Source organism: Pseudopipra pipra, chromosome 1 (assembly GCF_036250125.1).
Source record: "Pseudopipra pipra isolate bDixPip1 chromosome 1, bDixPip1.hap1, whole genome shotgun sequence".
In the NCBI taxonomy this organism is placed as follows: Eukaryota; Metazoa; Chordata; class Aves; order Passeriformes; family Pipridae; genus Pseudopipra; species Pseudopipra pipra.
This window is the reverse complement of record NC_087549.1, coordinates 3,418,417-3,444,707: the sequence shown is the minus strand read 5'-3', so window position 1 is coordinate 3,444,707 and position 26,291 is coordinate 3,418,417. Positions and strand designations below refer to the sequence as shown.

Below are 26,291 nucleotides of genomic sequence, written 5' to 3'. Positions count from 1 at the left end.
TAAAAATCCCACTTTTAAAAGGCTGTATTTGTTTTATTCATCGACAATTCGCTTCTCACTTTTTAGCTGGAATGTTCTGGGTTAGGGAGGTTACTGCTGACTAAATCTTCACAGGGTGGAATTACTGATTTAGGGATGAAAGAGAGAAGAAAAAGGATTCTGAGGACTCTTTCTTCTACCTGAGAGATCACTCCATGGGATGGAGCGAGGGGTGGAGGAAATGAGCAAATCAAAGGGAAAACAGTTTTCTGCCAGGGCCAGTGAGTGTTTGCAGAGCCTTGTCTGATGTAGTTGTCACATATGAATAAAGAGCCCTTGATGTCACCCACCAGGCTTTAGGGACCCTCCGTAACAGTCTGAGGGGACACTGAGTCTGTGTCTGTGTGAAATGAACTACAAAGCAGTGGCAAAGTTGCCTGTGGGACTAAATCCATAGAGCAGAAATTTTGCTGGGAATTTCAGCTCAAAGGATAACCTGTAAGGAAAATGATTACAACACACAAGCAGAATCTAATTGAGTCCCAGAGTCTATACAGAGTAAAAAGAAAATAAAGCAGTGGAAATTTATTTTAATTCCTCTCTATATAAAATCTGTAATTCCATCTCTGGATCTTTCATTTGGCAAAAAACTTTTAAGAATCTTTGCCTTTGAATCTACAGAGCAAAAAAAATCAAAATTTGCAGGGATAGAACACATCTGAAACAAACAAGATGAAATTTTTGTATCAGAGATAATGATTAGATTAAGGTGTTTAATATGAGACAATGCAAGTCAGTGAAGATTGCCCCAAATATTTCTGTGCTTAATTCTTCTCATCTTCCCTGAGAGAATAAAGAGCTAATATCACATTTTACTCATTGGTAGTAATGTGCTTTAAAGTCTATTAGATTATAAAATTTATATCTCAGTATTTTACCATAAATTTATTTTTTCTCTTCAACTTTTAGAGATTTCCTAGTTTCAATAGGAATCGTGTCTACTTTGGATCTCTTTCCAGTATTGTACAAAACTCTGTTCAATTAGATTTGTACAGAAATGTGAGGATGAGATCAGATTCATCTCCTTGGTTCATCCAGTCTAACCTGGGTTCCTCTCTAAGGAGCATGATCATCCAAGGATTCTTCAGGAGTCACTGAAAGCAAATATTTACAGTGGACAGTAATGTCTGTCTGCTACCCTAATCAGAGACAGGGCATGAGCTGACCTGGCCTCTGTTTGTTGGGATAAATTCAGGATACACTTTAAAGGCCCAATAGTGTTAAATGATGTGTTATTCCATGTGGAAAAGATAATCAGACTGTGTGAATCCCCCCAAAAATCATGGCATTTTACTTGCCATGTCATTCATATGCTCCACTGGAAACTGAATGGCAACAACCTAATTCTTAACTGCAAATTTAAAACCAAAAATAAACCCATGAGTCTTTCTTGAACCATTTTGCCTCCAAGTAACAATACCAGTGACTACAGGGGAATGATGATTATTTTATTGATGTTCATTATAACTGAATATTGGAAAGTTTCTCTATATCTTCTGATAAAGAAGGGGACACATTTTCTGATATAAAAAAGCCATACTGATTTAGTTTATTTTGTTATTGGATACTACACTCAGTAGCATAGAGGAGAACTATTGAAGGAAGTGATATTTGTGAAAACAGAATTAATTTTTCAACTGAGGCTGCCATATATTGCCTGTTAATCCAATTCACTGTTAAGACCTGTAAACCTTTGGTCTGGTAAAGCTAAAATGATGTTGTGTGTGAGTGGGATGGAAGAAGAAGCAAAAAGTGGGGTCAAGAAAAATTTGAGTCTCACATCTGAATGCTTTGGACTGTGAAGCCGCGGTTCAGGCAGCAAATGAAAGCTGTGCTATTACTAACCTGGGAAAAGCGACATAATCATGTCAGCATTGTCTGAGCTCTTTTGGTCTAAAATGATTGCCATAATATATTTAAGAAATGTAACAATGACAATAAAAGACACATTTGCATCTCTGCAGAGTCTCATATCAACTTACACTATTGCTCACCCCCCGGCCCTCCCTGCAGAGTCATCACACTTTGTTTGCTTTGACCCATTTTGAGCTACAGGTCAGGACTATTTCAGATCTGAAGTGTTTCGTGACTATGTCATAAATCATTTTGGGAGTTAAAGAATGAAGGGAGTACTGTGAGGGTGGGGAGGCCCTGGCACAGGTTGCCCAGAGAAGTTGTGGTTGCCCCCAACCCTGGAAGTGCTCAAAGCCGGGTTGGATGAGGCTTTGAGCAATCTGGTCTAGTGGAAGGTGTCTCTGCCCAAGGCACAGGGGTTGGAATTAGATGATCTTGAAGGTCCTTTCCAACTCTAATAATTCTATAATATGATTCCATAGCATGATGCAAGGAAAGACTATATATATATATATAAAATTATATATAAACCCCAAAGTTCTAGTGTGATTAAGAAAATTGGTATGAATGCTACAGGTACATTAGACTTTCTGTCTCTGAAGATTTCAATTTTCTTTTAATACCGTGTCCAAAAAGTAACAGCAAAAAGGAAAAAGAAAGGGACTAAAACCTGTCATCTGATTCACATTGACGTCAGAGCTATTTTCCCAAGAGGGTAAAGCTCACCACAAGGCCAAAAGCCAGCTGAAGGCTTAGCATCACTTCACATCCCTCCTGAAAATGAAATTTCACTGATGGATAAGTCTCAGAGCAGGCTTTTACACAGTGGGGATTTTCACAAATGTGGAGGTTTTATTCTTTTGTGCTTTCTCGGTGACCTTTGACTAAATGTGTCTTTTCTGCAGCAATCAAGCAACATTAAGAATAAAACAGGGAAGATAAAAAGCACCTTGAGAACATTTGTTTTTATTGCAAGGTGTCCCATTCCCTGCCATCCTGGGGAAATGAAGCCTGGGAGGGATAGAAGTAGAAATAGCACTTTATTGAATTGGTTCTTCCCACTCCCATTTCATAACAATGAGGTATGAAACACAAATTTTAACACTTAGACAATTCGTTTTGGCACAAATACACAGCTTTAAAAATTAATAAAATGCCATATAAATTATAAAAGTGATTTACCAAGCACAATAACTTTTGTCATCTGTCACTTTTATGCTTGCATACCTGTTCTCTCTCTCTCATTGACTTTTATGCTTTCTATATGCTAAATACCCTCATGAACCTACTTCAATAGACTTCACAGGCTCTGACAGCCAGGGAGTTTTGTTAAATTATTTTCTTTTTTTTTTTCTCTTTTTTTTTGGTAGTTGTTTAGGGAAATAATTCAACTCTCAGTTTTGTTCTGCCTTCATTTACAGACACCTGCAGTCAGTCACCTTGGATACTTGTCTTTTTCATTATTTATCATCAGATGTGTGGAGATATTTAATGCCAGAAGCAGAGATGGGTTCTCATTTGCCTTTTACACACACAAAATAAAATTTCTTGGTTCTTTTTCTATGAATACTGTAAATTTGAAGCGAGATTAAACTCCTGTGTGATAAAATTCATCTTTATATAGCCTGTAATATTCTTCAGTATCAATACAATGAATTTCTAAATGGTTTTGAGCTTAAATTTTTGCAAATGGCTGGCACTCTTTTTTTTTCCTTCCCCCCCCTTTTTTTTTTGCATTTATTATAGTTTTACAAGAGGAGGAATTGAGGGTGTTAATATTCCACGAAGAGTTACTTTTCCTTCCCATTATTGGAGTTAAGTGGTTTTGACGCTGAAAACTGTTCTCACTGCTAGTAGAAACTATAGTGAACTTTGCTAAGGCAATGCTGCATTTTTTAAATGAAAAATAACTTCTAAAAAAGCATCAGGTAAGCTTATAAAAAGTAATTCCCCCTGGCACAAAACACTGTGATCTAGAAATAAAAAGTATGTATAAATTTTAAAAATTACGGAAACCTCGACAGAGGTCGTGTTTATGGATATTCCCTCACCCTAAGTTATATCCAATATTATTGAAACTAGACAAGTGACCTCTGGCTTCCTCTTTTTGAGAAAACAATTTAGAAGCAGCAGCAGCCTCTGCTGCCTCTTAGGGATTTCTCTGTCAGCCCTGGCTGATGTCTCAGTGCCACTGCACAGAAGCCTGTTATCCAAGAGGGTAACGTCCATATTGGGCAGAGGTGCAGCAAGTCCTCTTTGATGAAAATCTCATATCAAAGGCAGAGAACCAGTGGAAAAGTGCTGGTACATGACAGGCTGATCGATTTCCTGAACTCTGGAACTCTGAAACCAGCCTGGAAACATTTCACAACTGCTGGATTACGTGGGGATTTCTGTGAATTAATGTTTGTTTTTTTTTCCCCAAGATGGTGGGTTTCAATGGCACAGAAAGCATTGGTGACACTGGGGACTCCAGGCTGTGCTTGGAGCTGGCATCTGCTTCCATCCTCGGAGATATTTTTTTAGGTTAGATACTGGACAGGTGACTTAGCAGCAGGACTTACATGGGTGTATTCCTCTTGTCCTTTCTGAGCCTCTCCCGCATTCTGCTCTCCCTCCACGCCGCTCTGGGCCCTGGCATGTGAAGGTGAGGTACATCTGAATTCCAGAGATACATCTGAATTCCAGCCAAATCCTTCTATTGTGTTTAGGTACCTGAAAGAAAACGTGAGCTCGCAGAATCACAGAATGGTTTCAGTTGAAAGAGACCCTAAAAATCCTCTACTCCCAAGTCCCCTGCTATGGGCCCCACCCACCCTGGCCTTGAATATTTCCAGGGATGAGGCAACCACAACTTATCTGGCCAACCTGCTCCAGAGCCCTACCACCCTCACAGTAAAGAATTTCTTCATATATAATCTAAATCTACCCTCTTTCAGTTTACAGCCATTATCCCTTGCCCTGTCACTACATGCTCTTGTCACAAGTCCCTCTCCAGCTCTCTTGGATTCCCTTTAGGTACTGGAAGGGGTTATTAAAGGTGTCCTTGAAGCCTTTCTTCATGGCAGATGTTCTCCACACTGAAGTCACCTTTGTGGCCATCCTCTGGATTCACTCCAAACTCTCAAGCCTGTCAAGGTCCCTCTGGATGCCATCCCTTCCCTCCAGCACATTGACTGTAGATACAGTTTGGTGTTCTCAGCAAACTTGCAGACGGTGCCCTTGATCCCAGCATTCAAGTCACCAACAAAGATATCAAATAATGCCAGTCCCACGATGTCAGCATCTACCTTCCAGAGCTTTGATGCTTGATGCTGTTATTTCTTCACATCTGAGCTCTTATTTCTGGATGTCTTTCACAGGACTTGATCCAAAACAATTTTAGATCATCCAGTCAATAAAAGGAGGCTGCAGGACCTGAACAGCTCAGTTCAACCACTGCCAGGTAAATCCTCTCCTTGGCTTTTGTCTACATGGAGGTTTTCTGCAACAGAAATTTACCAACAGAATATTTTTCTCCAAATATCCTGAAATTCAGCTTGAGTTCAGCAACTTTTGACTGTTTGTGTCAGCTGCCTGCTTAACCATAGAGATTTCTAAGAGCAGCGGGGAAAATGTGTTCCTCATGGCATCACTCCCCTGGAGTGACTCCAATTGTACTGCTGGAAGAAGGTGTTGACTGAAGGTAAGGAATCTGTATAAAACAAACACATCCCCATCATAAAGAGCACTCAAGTCAATTAAAAGTCCTCATTACAATTAGAGCTAAATTGCTCGTGGCCAGCATGTATTTTTAAGTCATTAGCTCCCTGGAGCAGGAAGGAGGAGATCTTTGTGGATCTGGAGATAAAGGAAAACCAAACATTTCAGGATATGCTAGCTGAAAAGGTGATGCCGGTTTTCCTTTACCACTTTTCAGTAACATTTAATCATTAAAATTGACTAAAATTCAGGGGTTGGGACTGTTGAAGTCTGAACTTGTTAATTCAACAGTGCCACTGAAGAAGGTGGTACTATGGTAGAGTGGGAGAGATATAGATATAAATGGGCACTCCCTTAATGCTTTCAGACATAAAGCCTTGAGCTTCCACCACCCCCTTCAGCAAAAGCCACAGAGGATGAAATAAAACATAGGGAACTCTGGAAATTTGGTACTTCCACTTCACCACAACTGCTCTTTGAGGAGAGAGATGAGGGGTATCATGCAGGTACCTTGGGATCCCAACTCCATTCATCTGTGTGATTTTAGAAAACTCGCGTGATCCTCCTGGCTTGGATTCACACCTTGGCCTAATATATCTCTTTACAAAATTTATCTTGGGTATCTTCAGCAGCTTTCTTACAGTTTTCTTACATAATCTTTGAAACTATAACTTGCATATTGAGGAAGGGAAATAAGGGACTGAGGAAGCAAAGCACAATCTCTGTTTTCCCATTTTTTATATATACATAAATATATATATAGTTCATTCTTGTGGTTAGATTTTCAATCTCCATGACGTTTCAGGCAACATGGGATCGTGGTAGCCATTAAAGCAGGAGAAAGGAGGTGTTATAGCAGCTTAGTTTTCCAGGACCTTTGTATTCTTAGTGATCTTTAAGAACCCAAAGCTTTAAACACTGGATATTATTAGAGTTCAGATTAGAATTTTTGAATTTTTGTATTTTGTATATTTGAAATTCTGCTTGTCTTACAGCCCCAGATACCTAGTTCTTTTGCTGATGATTTCTTATGTTTCTATTGATGTTGCCATCACTTAGATGAGAAGAATTCCTCAGATAATGTGTTTATCCAGTGATAGACTGTAGATTTTCTGTTAATATGACCTTTTAATGAACAGTAAATGCATAGAACATACTTGGAGATCTGGCAGGGAGCAACATAAGATGCATTTATGGTTAATTAACTAGTGGGGAAGTCATGAGCAGTTCAGACTTACAGGTCAGCCCTTTTACTTTTTTTTCCCCCAAGAAAACACTGAGGTTTTATAACTCTTTAAAATAAGCCAGTGTGACAGTCAAATACTGTAAATTTTTTACCAAAAATATTCTTGGTTCTGTGGGTATAGCCCCTAGTTTGGGGGCTGCAAAAGGACTTCAAGGCTGGTCCTCAGCTCTTGAATAATTTTCTATGTGGTGTTTTGCCAGACAGATTGTGGACTGTGGCTCATGTCACAGTAATAAATGCCAGACATTTCTCATGCAGATAGTGTCTCATGAGAGCTCTTTAACAGGAAAAATGAAAGTCTAAATACATGGGCACTTCAGCTCAGGGCAGGAGTGTTGATCTCCAGCAGAATACAAGGTGACCCAATTTGTCTGATGGATGTGGAGACTGGAGGGAAGCAAAATGCTTAGTTTCTTGGTTTTTTTCTTTTCTCTGATTTTTGATTTCCGTTTTAAGGCTGCACTTCCAAGGTAGAAATGCAATCCCTGTGCATTTTCCACATGATTATGTGCTTCAGTATAACCATAGTTTCCATTAAATGGAAGCCATATTCTTCAAATTGCAGCAATTTGGCAACATTTCCCCAGATACTCTTTGGCAAGGGTGAAGCAGGGCCTTTTAAGATTTATTATGGAATGTATTCCCAAAAGGTACTTAGTTCTGTAGAGTTTTGCTCCAGGCACACATGAACCTGTGGAAAAATAGGACTATTATGAGGCTTTTATGATCTTTGTAGACAGAAGAATCTACAGCTGGAGAAACAGTGACTGCAGATGCCATGACAAATAAATACCATGAAGAATTGTACTTTGTAATCACATGCCACGTTTTGTAACATATCATTTATTTATATGTTCTATAGTTCAGAGTAATCTATCTTTTTAGAGGAAGGTTTTTTTGATCCCAGCTCAAAAATGTTTTACACATGCCCTACTATAGCCAGTCTTGAAGGACTGTTGTCATGTTTGAGTAAATACTTTTTCATAGTTTGAAAAATTCTGTTGTGCAATATAGTGAATTTAATGACTTCATATTCAGCCCACTGACAGGCAGTGCACAGCCACAGGAAAAAACAGTGGCTGAGATTATAATAGGAGGAAGACATAAAAGAGGGATTCAAGTAGTAGGAAAAATGTTTCATGTAGACACCAACGTAATGACTGCAACACCTACAAGAATGGTTCCTACCCAGGAGTCATTCAAATTATATTTCAAAGAAAATTGCATTTTTCCTCCTCCCTCAAAGCAGAGCTAGGCAGGGAAAAAAATTCCACTTAGAGGAATTCTATGATTTCCAACCACTTTACTATTTGGAAATGAAGCAAATATATTTTATCTCAATAAAACTTCAAAGGAAATGAAATTTTAAAAGAAAAAAATTTCGTTCAATACATGCTAACTTTTGGGATTGCTTTTTAAAAAATTCATTTCTTGTGCACCAAAAATGCATTTCCAACTGTTTCATTTTCTCTTTCCAAGTGGAATTTTAACTTCCTTTTCTTATTTCAAAATGTTTTCATTTAAATGAAAATGAAAGTGCATGATGAAAACATCTCATGACTAAACAGCCTCACCAAGTTTTTCAGAGAACCTCGTTAAATCTTTTGAAGGTTTCATTCCAGCCCACACACTGGAAGAGCTTTGTGTGAGCTTCCTTTAAAGGGAGAAATGAAGAGCTTGGGTGAATAACAATAAATTATTCTTCTAACCCCACGTTTGCATCTTTCCCAGTAGGTTGCATCTATTTCTTTCAGAACCTGGTCTTTTCAGTCAGATCTCTGCCATTGCAAAATGCTCTCTAGAGATCTTCACCTTCAAATTAGCCAGAAGGGGAATCTAGTTGGAGAGAAAGAAACTGGTGGTTGAAATGCAAGGCCGTGTCAGGATAATTGGAGGACTGGGAGCACAAATGCCTTTTCTGCAGTTGGAGGTGCCTTGCTCTGGTCTGAGCCACAGCCTTGTCATATCAGAGGGCTGCAGACATGGATCACTTCCATGGTTTTGAGACAAATCATAGAACCACAGAATGGTTTGGGTTGGAAGGGACCTTCAAGACCACCTCATTCCAACCCCCTGCCATGGGCAGGGACACCTTCCACTAGACCAGGTTGCTTGGACCCCCATCCAGCCTGGCCTTGAACATTTCCAGGGATGGGCCAGCCACAACTTCTCTGGGAAACCCACTGCAATGCCTCACTACCCTCACAGTAATACATTTCTTCCTAACATCTAGTTTAAATCTCTCCTTTTTTAATTTGAAAACTGTTCCCCCTTGTTCTATCACTGTCTGCCTGTCTAAAAAAGTCACTCTCCCTCATTTTTATAAGCCCCCTTTAGGCACTCCCTGAAACCTTCTCTTCTCCAGGCTGAACAACCCCAGCTCCCTCAGCCTGTCTCCAGAGCAGAGGTGCTCCAGCCCCTGGAGCATCTCCATGGCCTCTTCTGGACCTGCTCTATCAGGTCCAGGTCTTGCTTGTATGGAGGACCCCAGGCCTGGATGCAGCACTGCAGTGTAAGAGGTGACACGTTCAAGTTGAGGCTGATCAGAACTGTTCCATTGAGGTAGTTTCTAGGAGAACTAGTTTTTCCAGTCCAAGGATATTTTTTACAAGGTAGTATTTGCTACCTCTGAAAAAAAAAAAAAAAGACCAAAACCACCCCCAAAACCTAACAAACACACTGTCGTGGTTTGGACCTTGTTTTCCCCCAGAGGCTAAGAGAAGTGGTAGACCCCAAGGGGTGGAAACCCCTAGAAGTTTTGAAGTTCTGCCCAATGGGCGCTCCTGCAGAAATGTAAACATATCACAACCAGACCGGAAGAGAAGAGTGGTAGTTTTTGGGTTGTTGGAGAAGAGGTGGCCATGTTGTGAGCCACGAGGAAGGGGCTCTGTGCCCCTTGGGCCCTCTGGGCCCTCCCAGCCCCTGGCTGGGGGGCTGCAGGGACCTGGAACAGCATAAAGCTGGGCTAGGTGCCTGTAGTTATGCCGGGAGATGTTCTCTCCATGGGCGCAGAGCAGCAGCCGACACTGGCCGGAGAAGGTGGCAGAGAGCCAGGAGATAAGACCTGAACTGAAGGAGCAGCAGAAACAACATGTAGCACCAGAGAAAAGACTCCTGGAAAAGCCCATCTCACATTAGGTTGAGATGTGGGAGGGGGGATGGAGCTAGGGAATTGGATTTTGGGGCTATCTCAAACCATGACAACACACCCCTCCCCTCAAGATAGGGTTTTGAGTGGGTTTGAGTGGGTTTTTTTGGTTGGTTGCTTGATTTTTTTTCCCCATAAAGGCACATGCCCTGAATTATCTGCCTTCTAAAGGGTAGACTGTTTCATCTCATGGAAGTTATGGGGCAGGACAGGGCAGAATACACAGATTATGCTGGTGACTATAAGAAGACCCTTCTGAGTTAGACTGGGCAAAATTCAGATGCAGCAGCATCATGACTTCAACATGTTAAAAGGAGAGGGGTGGTCTTCCAAGTGAAAGGAGAGTGTCCTTGGCAGGAAAGTGTTACTTTTTATTAGACCTTGTGGTGGGTTGACCCCACAAAAATGCTCCATCAATCCCCTTCTCAGCTGGATAGGGGAGAGAAAATATAACAAAAAGGGCAGGCAGAGATCACTCACTAATTACTGTCATGGGCAAAACAGACTTGACTTGGGGAAATTTATTTAATTTATTATAAGTCAGATCTGAGTGAGAAAATGAGAAATAAAACCAAATCTTAAAACCACATTCCCCCTACCCCTTCCTTCTCCCTGGGTTCAACTTCATTCCAGATTTTCCCTTTCTCCTCCTCCTCAGTGGCTCATGGGGGCAGGGAATGGGAGTTACAGTAAGTTCACCCCACATTGTCTCTGCCACACTCTGGTAAGAGTGGAGTGAAGGTCAGGGATTCTTGAACATCTGGAAACCTGTGTGAGCAAAGTGATGCTCAAGGATCATTGACATAAGATGGTGAGTGTAACGAGGAGTGATTTGATATACAGTTGCCCTCATGCACTAGAGAAGGTCTGATATTAAGCAAATTCTGAGTTCCACATTTGCTTCAAGATGCTGACCTGCAGTAAGGTCTTCATCTAATGTTTGGGATTTGTTGACCCTCCATTAAGTAGAGAAGCATGACGTGGAAATTCAGCTCCTGGATGGCCAGTGAAGATAAAGCCCAAATATAAACTCTGTTCTAAATTGCTGTTGCTTCCATTGATGAAGCTGGTAGAGATCATAGCACTCTTCAAAAGAGGAACTTCAAAGCAGAACTATTAAGTGATTTTTTAAATCGTAAGTAAGGTTTTTTTTGAAAGTAGCAATTCATCAGAATGAAGACACATAAAATATCTCAGAAAAAAATATCTGCTCCAGGATAGAATAAAACTATACTAAGGCAGGGAGAGAAAACCACTGCAGGAAAAAATGGTGTGTGTGGTATATTTGGCTCTGGATCCTAAGCACATTCCCTGTATCTGTATAAAATAGGATGTGTGAGACAGGGAACAATCAGGAAAAAAATCCATAGTATGGTAGCTATGGTGCTTTTCCTCTCAAACCCAGTCCAAGGACCATCTTTGAAACCAAACTGCCCACAGTCTACGTTATTTCACCACAAATTCTCTGGAGAAAGTTGCATTTTCATATCTCACGTTCCAAACAGCAGACAGACAGATATGAAGTAAGTGAGCCACACCAAAGCTCATCTTGTTTTCCAGTCTAATTTTTCCTTTTCATTGATGCAGCAACAATTATTTTTTCTTTTTTTTTTTTTTTTTCCTCTGCAAAAGTATAATCCTCCCTGGCTCTAGGTCTGAAACAGCATTCTCTAAAACAAAGTAACTACACACTTCCATCCTCTACAAACTCTGCCCCAGTGGGAAACTCTTCTGTTATTTAAAAAATTTAAATACTAAAACAGTATTTTTCTCATACCTTTGTATGGGCCAGAGACACTGCTTTAAGCACTAACTGCCTATGAAGCCCAAATGCTGATCTCCTGAGTCAAGATAATGGTAGCTGCAGGTTCAAGGAGGGCTGCTCTTTTTATTACCTCTATTACTGCTTGTCTTGTAATTATTTTTTTCGTCTCAACGTCTCTAGGAAAATTCTGACTAATTATTAATATCTCAAGACGCAGCTAAAACTTCCATCAGCTCAATTTGAAAGGAAAAGCGAGGTTTTTGTTTCCTATCCTTTTCCATTTGGGTTTTAATTTCACTAGAAAGTGTTAGGTTGCCATGGCAAAGCCCACATCTTCACTTCCCTGTTTCAGTAGGTGCTTTGAAGAGAGAAAGTGGCCAGAAAAAGAGTTAATTTGTGCTAAGGAAAATCTGTATCCTAAGAACGTGTTCCTGTTGGGCTCACTTTCAGGTTCCTTCAAGAAGTACCCCCACAACCAATTCAGCCAAGTCTCAGCCAAGGGGATGAATAGAATTTTGTAGAAATTATAGCCAGGCAATACAAGCTTTGGATTTGATTTTCCATCTTCCAAGCTGATAATAGTGGCAGTAAACATGAGAACCAACAGATCAAACCCTCAGATCCTCTCCAGTCTCTTGCTGAGGTTTAGGGAAGAGCTCGTGCAGGGAGCTGAGCCATGGCCATGGTAGGAGTTCACTGGTTAAATGGTGCACAAGAGAAAATCCTCGATGATACTGGGCTCACGTGGAGCCCTTACAGAAGTTCTGGAGTTAATTATACTTTTAATGTGACTTCCAGGGTGTAGGTGAAAAGAGAAAAGCATCAAGCAACTTATTTCATATTTAGGAGGAACATCTGGTTAATAATTCAACTTACCCTGCAGCACTGTGCTACTACTAGGTTATAAGCCCTTGAAGGCATGGAATTGTGATTAGAATATGCAACACTGAAATTTATGTGTATTTTCATAGAATCATAGAATGGTTTGGGATGGAAGGGACCTTAAAGATCATCTGCTTCCAACAGCCCTGCCATAGACAAGTAATATTTTGATTCCTTCCAGTAAAAACTTCACACAGGCTTGTTTTGGTCTTACTTTCACTACCTTCACTATGACCATGGGAAATGAGGAGACTCCAGTGATATAAACTAGTGCCTGCTCTGGAGGTAACTTAGGTGGTTTGCTGAGGTGAGATGGGGATCTGCAGTAAAACTTTATACTTGGGCTTATTTTTCTCCACCTCTTGGGGTGCCTGTGTTTCACTCACTGCTGTGAGTCACAGGATTCCCAGTAGCAAAATATGTTGTGGGAGCTTTCAGATGAGTGGTGCCACTGCTGTGAATGAAGAGCCAAATTCTTAGCAATGTTTATTTGCTAAGTTACTCTGCAGGCCAGCAGGGGATCTGAGAATCACTTAGGTTGGAAAGGATATCTGGAGTTCCCTAGTTGAACCTCCTGCTGAAAACAGGGCTGATTTCTAAGGTAAACCTCCTTTTTCGTGGCTGGTGCAGCAAAATTTGAAAATATTTGAGATGTCAAGGGCTCTCTCTGGACAGCACTCTCAGGTACATGAAGAGATTCTTAGGGTTGTCCTGTGCAGGGCCAGGAGCTGGGCTTGATGATCCTGACGGATCCCTTCCAACTCAGGATTCTATGATTCTGTGGTTCCATAAGTCCCTGTCTTTCAGCTTCTCCACAGAAGGGTGCGCTGCTGACCCACCTGCAACTTGTTCCCCACCAGAACTTCACAGAGGAGAAGACAGCCCTGCTACCACCCTCCCTGCCTCTCCTTACAAAGTGCTCTGTCCATCACAGTGCTCCAGCACTGCAAGTTTCCTCCAAATCCCTGTAATTCCAATGCCATAGCTCTGCATCTGCACACATGTTTCTCATTCCTCCTGTGTGTTTGTCATGCTGGGTGTGTTCAGGTAGAGGTACTTGAGATGCACTTGGTCCAGGGAGAGTCAGAGATCATCCTCTGCTGCCCCGTGCTTTGCTTGCTTCCTCTCATCCACGATTTTCTGACTATGCCAGGGTGTTGCTCTCCATACCTCAGCAAATTGAGTTCAAAGCCCTCCTTGCCAGGTTAGCAAGTCTCTTGCCCAAAGTGCTCTTGTCTGTCCTTGCTCTTTGAAGCAGATTCAGTTGTCACAGACTCTCAGTTGTTTTTAGGGAAGACTTTTTTTTCTTGTCTTTTTTTTTTTTTTAATGGAACCTCTATAATGCGCAGATGTGATTTCAGCCAGTGCTGCTGAAGTGCAGTCATTAATGACTAATGAGGAGCTGAGGACTGGCCTGCAGGAGACCTCCAAATTGAATATTTTCTTTTCAGATTTAGCACGATTAAACAAATTGGTTTTGTGTCCAATCACCAGCTTTACGAGAGAATTATTTTCCTGCTGCTATGCCCAAACCCATAGAGACTAATTTAGACAGCATTAATTGGTAATTTCCCAGATCAAAGCCCTTAATCAAATCAATAAGGATACACACTGTGCAGTGTGCTGATTATCATTCAGTAGACATAAAATATTATTTGTCATGTCTACCTTGATAATGACATCAGAGGAATACCAAGACCAACAAGGAGAGATGCCCTGATAGCTTAATATGTTGATTATGCAAATGGTTTCCCTAAATTATTTGCCTGCCAGGGCATGGGACTTCTCCTTGCTGCAGGCTTCCTTTAACTCCAAGATTTATTGGTAGCCTACACATATATAAATTACTGTTAACAACCTCTGAGATTATTTTTGTAAAAGTTGCAATTCCTATGGGGATATTTGAGGAATGAGATTATTAATTATTTGGTTGTGAAGAAAGGGGAGGGACTAAAGGGCAGAACAAGTAATTATCATTTATCTTAAGGTTGAGTGGTGAGGAAAGTGACCCAATTTAATGTGTCAGGAGCAGCTGGTTTTCCTATATCAACACCAAATCTTGATCTTTTTCCTCTTCAAAGGGAAAAGTTTGATCTAAAAGCTTTTGTTTTACTGATTCTTGATATAAACACCAAACAGTTAATGCAATGGATCCAACCCTAAATCTTTATAGAGGGAAGCGACAAGATTCATAGGGAAGGAGGCAAAAGGGAACATTTTGTACTCTGGGCAGGTTATAGGTGACATTTTGGTTGAGGGTTTGTGGCAGTGAGACCAGCTGTCCCCTTTCCTGTTTAAGCTGCCTTCATGATCAGTGAGGGTGCCAGGTGAGGGCGACATGACCCATGTAATTGCTGATCCTCTGGTGTGGGGTGCTGGGAAAATGTGGGTAGAAAAAGGAAAATCCCTTGTCCTGTTCCCCTCTGGCTGATGGGGATGAAGGTCTGTTAGTGGGAAACACATATACACATGTACAACATGTGTCCCTCTTGCAGCTGAGCTCAGTCTAAGTAGTATCTTCCCATGGATGCTGGGCTTTCTAGCTGTGTCCTGCACAGACACACACAAATGGACCTCCCAGTAAATCCCCATCCACCATGGCAGATGATTTTGCAGTGCTCACATTCCCCCTTGCACCCTCGTGCTCATTCCAGCTGCTGCCATGCTGGACACATGGGTACTCCAGTTGCTGGACTGAAAGCCCTGAACACACAGACACAGACACATAACAGAGTCCTTCATCCAGGAAAATAGGTAGAAAGGAGATTAATGAGAGGACAGACCACACTGTGGTGATCTGGTCAGAAGAGGATCTGATAAGAGAGCTGTTTGCATGTGACCTGCCCTTTCTAATTGGCTGGATCTCTATTTTTCAACAATTATTTGGAATTTTCCTGCCTTAGGGAATTCCTTACCTATAACATACTACAACACAGTGGTGGAAGTGGCCCTGCCAATGGCAGGAGGGCTGGAACTAGGTGATCTTTAAGGTCCCTTCCAGCCCAGGCCACTCTGTGACTCTATGATTCTATGATAACTGGGCTTGTGCCCTTTCCTTAAAACTCTTCATGTGTCCCACACCCTTAAGCAGTGACTCCTCTGGGTCTTTGTGTCCCAGAGAGTGTCTCCCATTGATCCATCAGGTGGGCGTTCCCAAAGCCCATGGAACCAGTGCTCATCTGGTGGACTGGGGAAGGGCCTCCTGTCCCTGATTGGGGTCTTGGAGCCGCTCCCTTATTTGTTCCTCTCTTGGGAGGCAGACATGGGATTTTAAAAGCTCCCTGGATCAGGCCACTCTTAGATTTTCCCTATCTGCAGGTATTCCTCTGATCTCCTTTGTGTGGGCAGAGATGAGTTTTTTATCATATAAACTACTTCTTTTTCTAGATCCAGCATCAGCCATAATTCCTAGGTCCTATATATTGCTTTCCACTTGTGGAACTCGAAGCACATCCAGCAAATTCCTATGTCCAGAAGCCAAGGGAGGGAAGGATGGTGACCCATCCATGACATGAATCCTTAGATCCCAGCTCAACAAGCCCATTCACACATTTCATCATCCAGTTATTTATTTTTTCATTGTCTGTTCTCACATTTGTGAACATGTCAGTGAAATTCCCTGTTTCTTTGATAAACCTGCACAGGTGGAAAAAAGTGTCTTTTCTGCCTTGTTTTATTTTGTTTGTGGATTCTACATTTGGGGAGAGGGGGTTACAACAGCCTTGTGAAGACCAGCTGCTTGCAACATGCTTTCCTTGCAGCTTTCCATCAGGAATCTGACAGCTTTAGTTATTGTGATGGAGAAATAATGAGGTGAGAAAAGAGTTGTCAAAAAAAGATCTGTGCTCTTCTTCCGAGGAAGTAATTTAATTTTTGTGTGCTCTGTGGTTCCTAGAGACAAGAAGATGTAAGGACACCAGTTATAGGAAAAGTTCTGTATTTCCCTAAAGCAAGGCAATTACTAAAATAGAAACAATGGTAATTTGTCTACAGAAAAAGGCCTATTGCTTATGTTATGATTAATTTAATTAAATGTGGGTGCTAACAGCATTTAGGCTTTGTGGCTATAGGTGAGCAGGTCACCATGAGTTGCCTTTATAGTTAATGGGGAAAGAGTTAACAGTGTTAATGGATTTTAAGGTTAATTCACCTCATCCTAAATCAAACTCCTGTGTTTGCCCAGGTGAATTTCATCTAAATGCATTGACTGTATTAATCAACATAGATATATTGTAACATCTTAGATTCCCTAAGACCTTCCATGGGAAACTGGCAGATGTGACACAGGATCTCCTCTGCACTTATAACTGGATCCAGGAGGATGCACTAAAAGCTTGTGTTTATGCCACTGAAACATACACAAGATCACCAGTGACTACTAAGGAAACCTGGGAAACTGCCTTGAATATATACTTTTCTTTGAATATATCCATTGCTTTGTCTCTCCAGACTGGCAATACAAGGTCGGAAGCTTCAGGACCTGGGATGTTCCCTGTGGATGTTTTTTATACCTCAGACATCCACAGGAGAAACCTCAGGACATCTCACATGGCACCAAGTCTCCTCTGCTGAGGCAGCTGATTCTCCCTCAGCCAACACCGTGGTGGGGTTTGGAGAATCAGAGAATCACAGAGGGTTTTGGGTTGGAAGGGACCTTAGAGATCACTTAATTCCAACCTCCCTGCCATGGGAGGCATGGACATGGAAGGCCATGACAGCTTCCACTAGACCAGGTTGCTCAGAGCCCCATCCAACCTAGTCTTGAACACTTCCAGGGATGGGGCAGCCACCTTTCAGATTACCTGAGGTGGACAGCAAGCGTGGGCTTTGGTGGCCAAAAACTAGTGTTCTAGAGCCAGTTCAAAGACTTTAAGTACCTGAGCCATTTCTCTTCACCTGAAAAATATCAGCAGCAACTTTTTGGAGGTCCATGGATCCTCAGCTGGAGGTTCGGCAGCATAACCTGAGGCATCTCAAGTTACACTAAAAACATGTTTAGACACATCAGTTATGTCTGTAGTGATTTTTCAGATTTTTAGTTGCCTAGATACAGTGGACTGAACTGACTAATTAATTCACTGACTACAACACACATTTATTCACTGAGGTATATATGCATATCTACATGTACACATCTAAAGTTAAGTCACGTGTTACAGAGCTGGATATAATCCCTGAAAACTAGTTGAGATGAACCAAAACATAGATAACTGGACCAACATATTTACATACACTTAATACAGCTAAAGAATAATTAATTACTTCATTGATTCAGGACTAATTTTTTAGACATATTCAACTTAGTAAAACACTCCCTTTATCAATCTGATTATTTACATGTCTTAGTGCTGAGATTCCCCCTTGAGAAGACGGAAATATAATTTTAAAGAAATAAATTGGCATCTTCAAAGGCACTTGGATGCTGAGTCACCCTCATTTGGATCATTATTGCTCCAAGAAATGGTGCTGCTGAAGGCAGTCAGAGCCACATTTTGAAAGAAGGTTGAACACTTTTTTAGCATTTACAACACTAGAAGTGCAAGACAGGCAGAGTTTTGGGGTTTTTTTTTGGATCCTCTCGATTTGTCATGTTACATATGGAATGAAGATACACTTTTCATTTACAAATGAAGTGCAGGCACCTTTGAACATGCACGTTTTCCTGCATATGTGCCTAAATTTTGCACAAGCATGATCAGCAGAACCAATCCACGTTCCTTATGCTCTGCACAGAAACCTGAGACTGCCCCTTGAACTGTAAATATTCCCTGAAGCAGGATTTACACTTGTAAGACGAGTGGATTGTCACTATCCCACAAGCCTTATCTGAGGGATCATGGGCATTGAAAATTACTTCCTGTACTCCACCAGCATGATGAATTCTGATTGGAATTTTGATTCCTCTTCTTCTGTTCCAGCAACTTTAAATTGATTTAATTGGAACAAAACTCTACCCATTTCTTCCATCTTTCCTTCAAATATAACTTTTTAAAATCACCCAGGGCCACAAATGTCAGTGGGTCACTCAGAATTCCCAAGACATATATTCCCATATAAAGTGTTCCTCTTGCCATTTTAGTCTGCTACATTTTGAAATAATTATATTTTGATTGCCTTGGATGGGTGATAATAAATACATGATAACTGAAACTCATACATTGTTTTGTCATAAAGAATATGTGTTTCTTCTTTCCTGTCACAGTTCTTGTCCCCTCTAGGAACTAAGTGCTTGACCCAAATTACAACTCAGAGCATCTGCCTTGAATCAGTTGAGTATTCACACATAAACCAAATTAGTCCTTAAGGCCAGGCTGGGGCATGTCAGCACCTGATTCTCTCTGACTTAAGAGTGGCATGAAACTGTCTCTAACTGCACTTGGATTCAGGCCAACATATATTTGAGGTAATTAGTATTAATACTCTGACTGAGATTATTGTCACTGAGTTATTTGCTGTCTCACAATATGTGGTCTTGGCTGTCTCAGGAACTATGCTGATCAACAACATACAGTCATCACCCATATGACACCATACAGGGCCTGGCAACTTCTTCCCAGCCAGGGTTGAACGTGAGCCAGGGTGTGCCCAGGTGGGCAAGAAGGGCAATGGCATCCCGGTCTGTATCAGCAACAGTGTGGGCAGCAGGGCCAGGACAGGGATTGTCCCTCTGGGCTGGGCACTGGTGAGACCACACCTTGAATCCTGTGTTCAGTTTTGGGCTGCCCGTGATAAGAAAGACACTGAGGAGCTGGAGCGTGTTCAGAGAAGGACAACAGAGCTGGGGAAGGGTCTGGAGCACAAGTCTGTTGAGGAGCAGTTGAGGGAGCTGAGGGGGCTCAGCCTGGAGAAAAGGAGGCTCAGGAGGGACCTTATTGCTCTCTACAGTTACCTGAAGGAGGGTGCAGCCAGATGAGAGTAAACCTCTTCTCCCAGGTAACAAGCAACAGGATGAGAGGAAATGGCCTCGAGTTGTACCAGCAGAGGTTTAGGTTGGATATTAGGAAAAATTTCTTGACAGTAAAGGTAGTCAAGTGTTGGAACAAGCTGCCCAGGGAAGTGGTGCAGTCACTACCCCTGGAAGTGTTCAAAGAATATGTAGATGTGGCACTGGGGGACGTGGTTTCATAGTGAACATGGTAGTGCTGCGTTGATGGATGGATGCACTCAACCTCCTCCAGCCCTAAAAATTCTGTGATTATATGATGATGTGCCTGGATCTTGGTACCTATCCCTTGGAAAGCCTCTTTTATGGATAATTGATGACCCATCTAGTGACATTTTTATCTCCAATTTTCTCTTTTGTTCCTCCTCAGGTTCACTTAACTGCATTTTCGGAACACGTTGAATAAGCACAGGGGTGAGAGATGCACTTATGTTCCACATCCTTCCCAACCACCCAGCAGCACCACTTCCAGTGATATTACACTGCTGTTACATTAGCAGCAGTATTGGATGCTCGTTATCATGCCTTAATTGTGCAATAATTTTGATCAATGACTGATTTCCTTGGTGCTGACTGTTGTGACTGCAACATAAACACACAGTTTAGGAGCTGCTGCATGTACATCTGTTTAGAGATTCCTTCAGTCATGCACATTGTCTAAGTCTGAAGAGACTAGACTGTTTGCTAAAGAGGATGAGTTGTGAGGTAGACCAAACTCCTCTCTCTCTGCAATTGTAGTGTCAGATTAAGGGGCTTTACTCGAGGAAAATGTGGAAAAACAGGAGAAATAACAACCCTTTATTAAGAAATATATGAATGTTAGCAAAAAGAAAGAAGAAGAAAAAAAAAAAAGTAACACAAAACAAAACAACACCAGCAACAACAACCACAACAACAAGCCTAAAAGAGTACTCCTCTGTCCTTTAACACGGTCCTAATTGCGGTCTGCAGGGGGCGCTGTTGGGCCGCTGGAGCTGTAGGACCTGCAGTACCTGGTTGTGGTCGGCAGGGGGCGCTGTTGGGCCGCTGGAGCTGCAGGGCCTGCAGTACCTGGTTGTGGTCGGCAGGGGGTGCTGTTGGATCGCTGGAAGGTGTAGGACCTGCAGTATCTAGTCGTGGTCGGCAGGGGGCGCTGTTGGGCCGCTGGAGCTGTAGGACCTGCAGTACCTGGTTGTGGTCGGCAGGGGGCGCTGTTGGGCCGCTGGAGCTGCAGGGCCTGCAGTACCTGGTTGTGGTCGGCAGGGGGTGCTGTTGGATCGCTGGAAGGTGTAGGACCTGCAGTATCTAGTCGTGGTCGGCAGGGGGCGCTGTTGGGCCGCTGGAGCTGCAGGGCCTGCAGTACCTGGTTGTGGTCGGCAGGGGGCGCTGTTGGATCGCTGGAAGGTGTAGGACCTGCAGTATCTAGTCGTGGTCGGCAGGGGGCGCTGTTGGGCCGCTGGAGGGTGTAGGACCTGCAGTATCTAGTCGTGGTCGGCAGGGGGCGCTGTTGGGCCGCTGGAGCTGCAGGGCCTGCAGTACCTGGTTGTGGTCGGCAGGGGCGCAGTGGGCTCCAGCAATCACCCGCGGGAAGAGGGGGACCGAGGGGGTGATCCCGGGCCGCGTGGGGAAGCCGAGGAGATGGGGGGTCCTCGTCTCCGTGGGGACAAAAAGGAAAGCAGGCTGCCCACTCCCACGGGAACTCACCGCTGTCTTGAGTGGCAAAGTCTCACTGCAGTCTCAGGCAGTGATGTCTCCAAAACTCTTTCTCCTCTCCCGTGGGCAAGCAAAACTCTCCGATGAAGCACAGCAGCTCCGGCGGGCGGGACAGTCAGGCAGGTCGAAGCCAACAGCACAAAAGGTCGAACTCCCCAGGATTAACAACCAAAAGGCAGCTAGACCTCCAGTCCCCCTCCCAAACCCAACTGCCTGTCCGCACCCCGAGCTAGCCACCCCCAAACCCCTCCTCTCACCTTCCCGGCCAGGGCTTCCCCCTTTCCTGCCTCCTTGCCCCCTTCTTTTCTTTCTCCAAATGGGCCATCAACTCAGGCTGGCTACATCTTTAGTAATGCTAATAACCTCCCTTCCCCCCGCTCACTCCGTTTCTTTCCCTTGGAGTGGGGCAGGGGGAAGGAAAATTCCCTGATTTCCTAGTCTATAACATTATCCACCCCTAATTTTCCTTCCCCATGCTGCCACACTTTATCAAGTTAAATCTTCGATCCTCATACGTACATGCAATACTCCAACTATATACACATCCACTAATAGGTAGATACACATACAGATACAGGTGCAGGGTTACATACAGATACAAGTATACAGTTACAGCCAGCTCACCCCAGAGTAAGGTTTCCTTGAGGTATGCACCGAGTTTCTCCATCTTCCTGCATCACCCACCAGGTGCAGCCGGGCCCTTGGGCAAAAACAATCCCACGAATGGGTTTGTCTTTGCTCGAGGTAGGGTCAACCCAAACCTTTTTCCCTAACACACCCCTCGCGTGAATCACGGGGACCTTATCTCCATCCACGGTGTGGAGGGACTCTGACTGGGCAGGACCGGCTCGGTTGATGGAACCTCTGGTGTTAACTAGCCATGTAGCCTTTGCTAGATGCTGATCCCAGTTCTTGTCTGTCCCTCCACCCAACGCTTTCAGGGTGGTTTTCAACAGTCCATTATGTCGTTCAACTTTCCCTGCGGCTGCTGCGTGGTATGGGATGTGGTACACCCACTTGATGCCATGTTCCTCTGCCCAGGTGGCAACTAAGCTGTTTTTGAAATGAGTTCCGTTATCTGATTCAATGCGCTCTGGGGTACCATGTCGCCACAGGACTTGTTTTTCAAGGCCCAGGATGGTATTTCTGGCAGTAGCGTGAGGCACCGGGTACGTCTCCAGCCATCCAGTGGTGGCTTCCACCATAGTAAGCACATAGCGCTTACCTTGGCGGGTTCGTGGCAGTGTGATGTAATCGACTTGCCAGGCCTCCCCATACCTGTACTTACTCCAACGTCCACCATACCATAAGGGCTTGAGTCTTTTAGCCTGTTTAATGGAAGCACAGGTCTCACAGTCATGAATAACCTGGGAAATAATGTCCTTGGTTAAGTCCACCCCTCGGTCTCGTGCCCATCTATGGGTGGCATCTCTGCCCTGATGGCCTGAGGCATCATGGGCCCACCGTGCTAGGAACAACTCTCCTTTGTGCTGCCAGTCCAAGTCCACCTGTGACACCTTGACTCGTGCAGCTCGGTCTGCCTGTTCATTGTTGCGATGCTCCTCATTGGCTCGGCCTTTGCGCACATGGGCATCTACGTGGCGGACCCTCACAGTGAGCTTCTCTGTTCGGGTGGCGATGTCTTGCCATGTATCAGCAGCCCAGATGTGTTTTCCCCCGCGTTTCCAATTGGCCTTCTTCCATCTGTCCAACCATCCCCACAGAGCATTGGCTACCATCCACGAGTCAGTGTAGATGTAAAGCTTTGGCCACTTCTCCCGTTCAGCAATGTCCAATGCCAGCTGGACAGCTTTGAGCTCTGCGAATTGGCTCGATTCTCCTTCCCCTTCAGTAGCTTCTGAAACTTGTCGGGCGGGACTCCATACAGCTGCCTTCCATTTGCGCTTCGTTCCTACAAGGCGACAGGAACCGTCAGTGAAGAGGGCGTAGCGTGCTTCTTCTTTCGGTAGTTTATCGAATTCTGGAGCTTCTTCAGCCCGCACTGCCTGCTCTTCTGCTTCCTCATCTGCTAGACCAAAACTCTCGCCTTCCGGCCAATTTGTGATGACTTCTAGGATCCCAGGGCGATTCAGATTTCCAATACGGGCGCGCTGTGTGAGCAGAGCGATCCACTTACTCCATGTAGCATCAGTGGCATGATGTGTGGTGGGTGCTTTTCCCTTAAACATCCAGTTCAGCACTGGTAGTCGAGGTGCCAAGAGCAGCTGTTCTTCTGTGCCAATCACCTCAGAGGCAGCTTGTACTCCTTCATAAGCCGCTAGGATCTCCTTCTCTGTTGGGGTGTAATTGGCTTCAGATCCCCTGTAGCTTCGGCTCCAGAACCCAAGTGGGCGACCTCGAGTCTCACCAGACACTTTTTGCCAGAGGCTCCAGGAGAGACCTCTATTCCCAGCTGCAGAGTAGAGTACATTTTTCACATCTGTCCCCGTCCTGACTGGCCCAAGGGCTACAGCATGTGCAATCTCTCGTTTAATCTGTTCGAATGCCTGTTGCTGTTCAGGGCCCCACTGGAAATCATTCTTTTTTCGGGTAACCAGATAGAGAGGGCTTACGATTTGACTGTATTCCGGGATATGCATCCTCCAGAAACCTATGGCACCCAGAAAAGCTTGCGTTTCCTTCTTGCTGGTTGGTGGGGCCATGGCTGTGATCTTATCGATGACTTCTGTCGGGATCTGACGGCGCCCATCTTGCCATTTCACCCCCAGGAACTGGATCTCTCGGGTAGGTCCCTTAACTTTACTCTTCTTTATGGCGAAACCAGCTCTCAGGAGGATCTGGATGATTCTCTTCCCTTTCTTGGAAACCTCCTCTGCTGTGTCCCCCCATATGATGATGTCATCAATGTATTGCAGGTGTTCTGGAGCTTCACCCTTCTCTAATGTGGCCTGGATCAGTCCATGGCAGATGGTGGGGCTGTGTTTCCACCCCTGGGGCAGTCGGTTCCAAGTGTACTGCACGCCCCTCCAGGTGAAAGCGAACTGCGGCCTACACTCTGCTGCTAAGGGAATGGAGAAGAATGCGTTTGCGATGTCAATAGTGGCATACCACTTCGCTGTCTTGGACTCCAGCTCATACTGGAGTTCCAACATGTCTGGAACAGCAGCGCTCAGCGGTGGGGTGACTTCATTCAGGCCACGGTAGTCCACAGTCAGTCTCCATTCTCCGTTAGACTTACGCACAGGCCAGATGGGACTGTTGAAAGGTGAATGGGTCTTGCTGATCACTCCTTGGCTCTCCAGCTCACGGATCATCTTATGGATGGGGATCACAGAGTCTCGATTCGTCCGGTACTGCCGGCGATGCACTATTGTAGTGGCGATTGGCACTTGCTGTTCCTCGACTTTCAGCAACCCTACGGCCGAAGGGCTCTCCGAGAGGCCGGGCAGCGAGTTCAACTGTTTAGCCACCTCGGTCTCCACAGCAGCTATTCCAAAAGCCCATCTATGTCCCTTGGGGTCCTTGAAGTACCCGTTCTTGAGATAGTCAATGCCCAGGATACATGGGGCATCTGGACCAGTCACAATGGGGTGTTTCTGCCAGTCTTTCCCGGTCAAGCTCACTTCAGCTTCCACTATGGTCAACTCTTGAGATCCTCCAGTCACCCCCGAAATGGAAATAGTCTCTGGTCCCACATGTCCCGAGGGCATTAACGTACACTGAGCGCCAGTATCAACCAAAGCCTGATATTTCTGTGGGTCTGACGTGCCAGGCCATCTGATCCACACAGTCCAATAGACACGGTTGTCCCGTGCCTCTACCTGGCTAGAGGCAGGGCCCCTCTAACATTCATCTTCATCCTGCCAGTCATCGTTTTCCTCTTGCGAATGTTGACGGGAGGTGCTCTCTACCGAGTCAGATCCCTGCCCGCAGGATACTGGTACGGCACTCACTTTCGCAGACTTCCCCTTTTCTTTCTCTTTCAGCTCTTGTACTCGGGCTGCTAGTGCCCGGGTAGGTTTCCTGTCCCACCGTCTCATGTCTTCTCCATGGTCACTTAGGAAGTACCACAACTCAGTCCGTGAAGTCTGTCTGCTCTCTCTAGCTGGGGGGCGTCTGGTTCTCACTGGAGCCGTATGGAGATTGTTTCCCTCCCTCCTCTCTTTCAACCCTGCAGTTAATTCCTTGAGCTCATTAACTATTGCCTCTACAGAGGAGATACGGGCCTGTAGCGGTCCTCCGGTCATACTATCGTACAACCGAAGTTTATTTATTACAGACATCACTGGCTCCCGCTTCTCCCCAGCCTCCAATGATGTCAGGTAACCTTTATGTATGGACGGCCCCATACGTATAAAGCTCCACCACATCTGTGGTGTACACTTAACCCTGTCAGGATCGTTGGTAGATTGCCCACCCCCCCCAAACAGTACTTCTAGCAATGCCATTTCTCTCAGCCGTAGGATTCCTTCTTCGATGGTCTTCCAGCTCTTGGTGTAATGATCTGCCTGCAAGGACTCTCTGTAAATGAACCTCTCTCTCACACCATCCACGAGCCGTGTCCAGAGAGATAGGGGCTTCGATTCCCTCACAAACACCTCCTCAATACCCACATCTTGGGCGATAGATCTCAGGAACCTCGCTTCACCGCCATCAAGGTGTATTGCATCACCTGTAGAGTCCCAAACTCGGATCATCCAGACCAGAATGGGCTCACTCGGACGACGAGCAACGTCTGCCCGTAAATTCCGGAGGTTATTATACGATAAAGACTCAGTAATGATTTCTGGCTCCGGAGCAGCCGCTTGTGAGGACCCTGCCTCTCCATCATCATCAACTAGGCGAACTGATTTGGCTTTACATTTCTTCCTGTGGATAGTGGCAACCTCTGTTGGTTTAGTCTGCTCCTTAGTTTTTGCCTTATCCTGAGTCACCTTGGTATTAGGCATCTTGTCCTCATCTTTTCCTTTCCCCGGAGAATGCTGCACCATACCAAGCAACTTCCTGTAGGCAATGGCCAAGGCCCCGCATGCAGCTGCCACCTGCTTCTCCATGGATC

General features: G+C 44.2%; 1 long non-coding RNA gene across 1 annotated transcript; it reads right to left on the bottom strand.

The window, feature by feature from the left end:
• Positions 1–16,291: 16,291 nt before the first annotated feature.
• On the bottom strand, positions 16,292–19,509 carry LOC135407851 (uncharacterized). The gene is made up of 2 exons (XR_010427060.1): positions 17,514–19,509; positions 16,292–16,527 (listed from the first exon to the last, which is right to left on the bottom strand). It is a non-coding gene; the product is annotated as an uncharacterized LOC135407851 (long non-coding RNA).
• Positions 19,510–26,291: the final 6,782 nt, after the last annotated feature.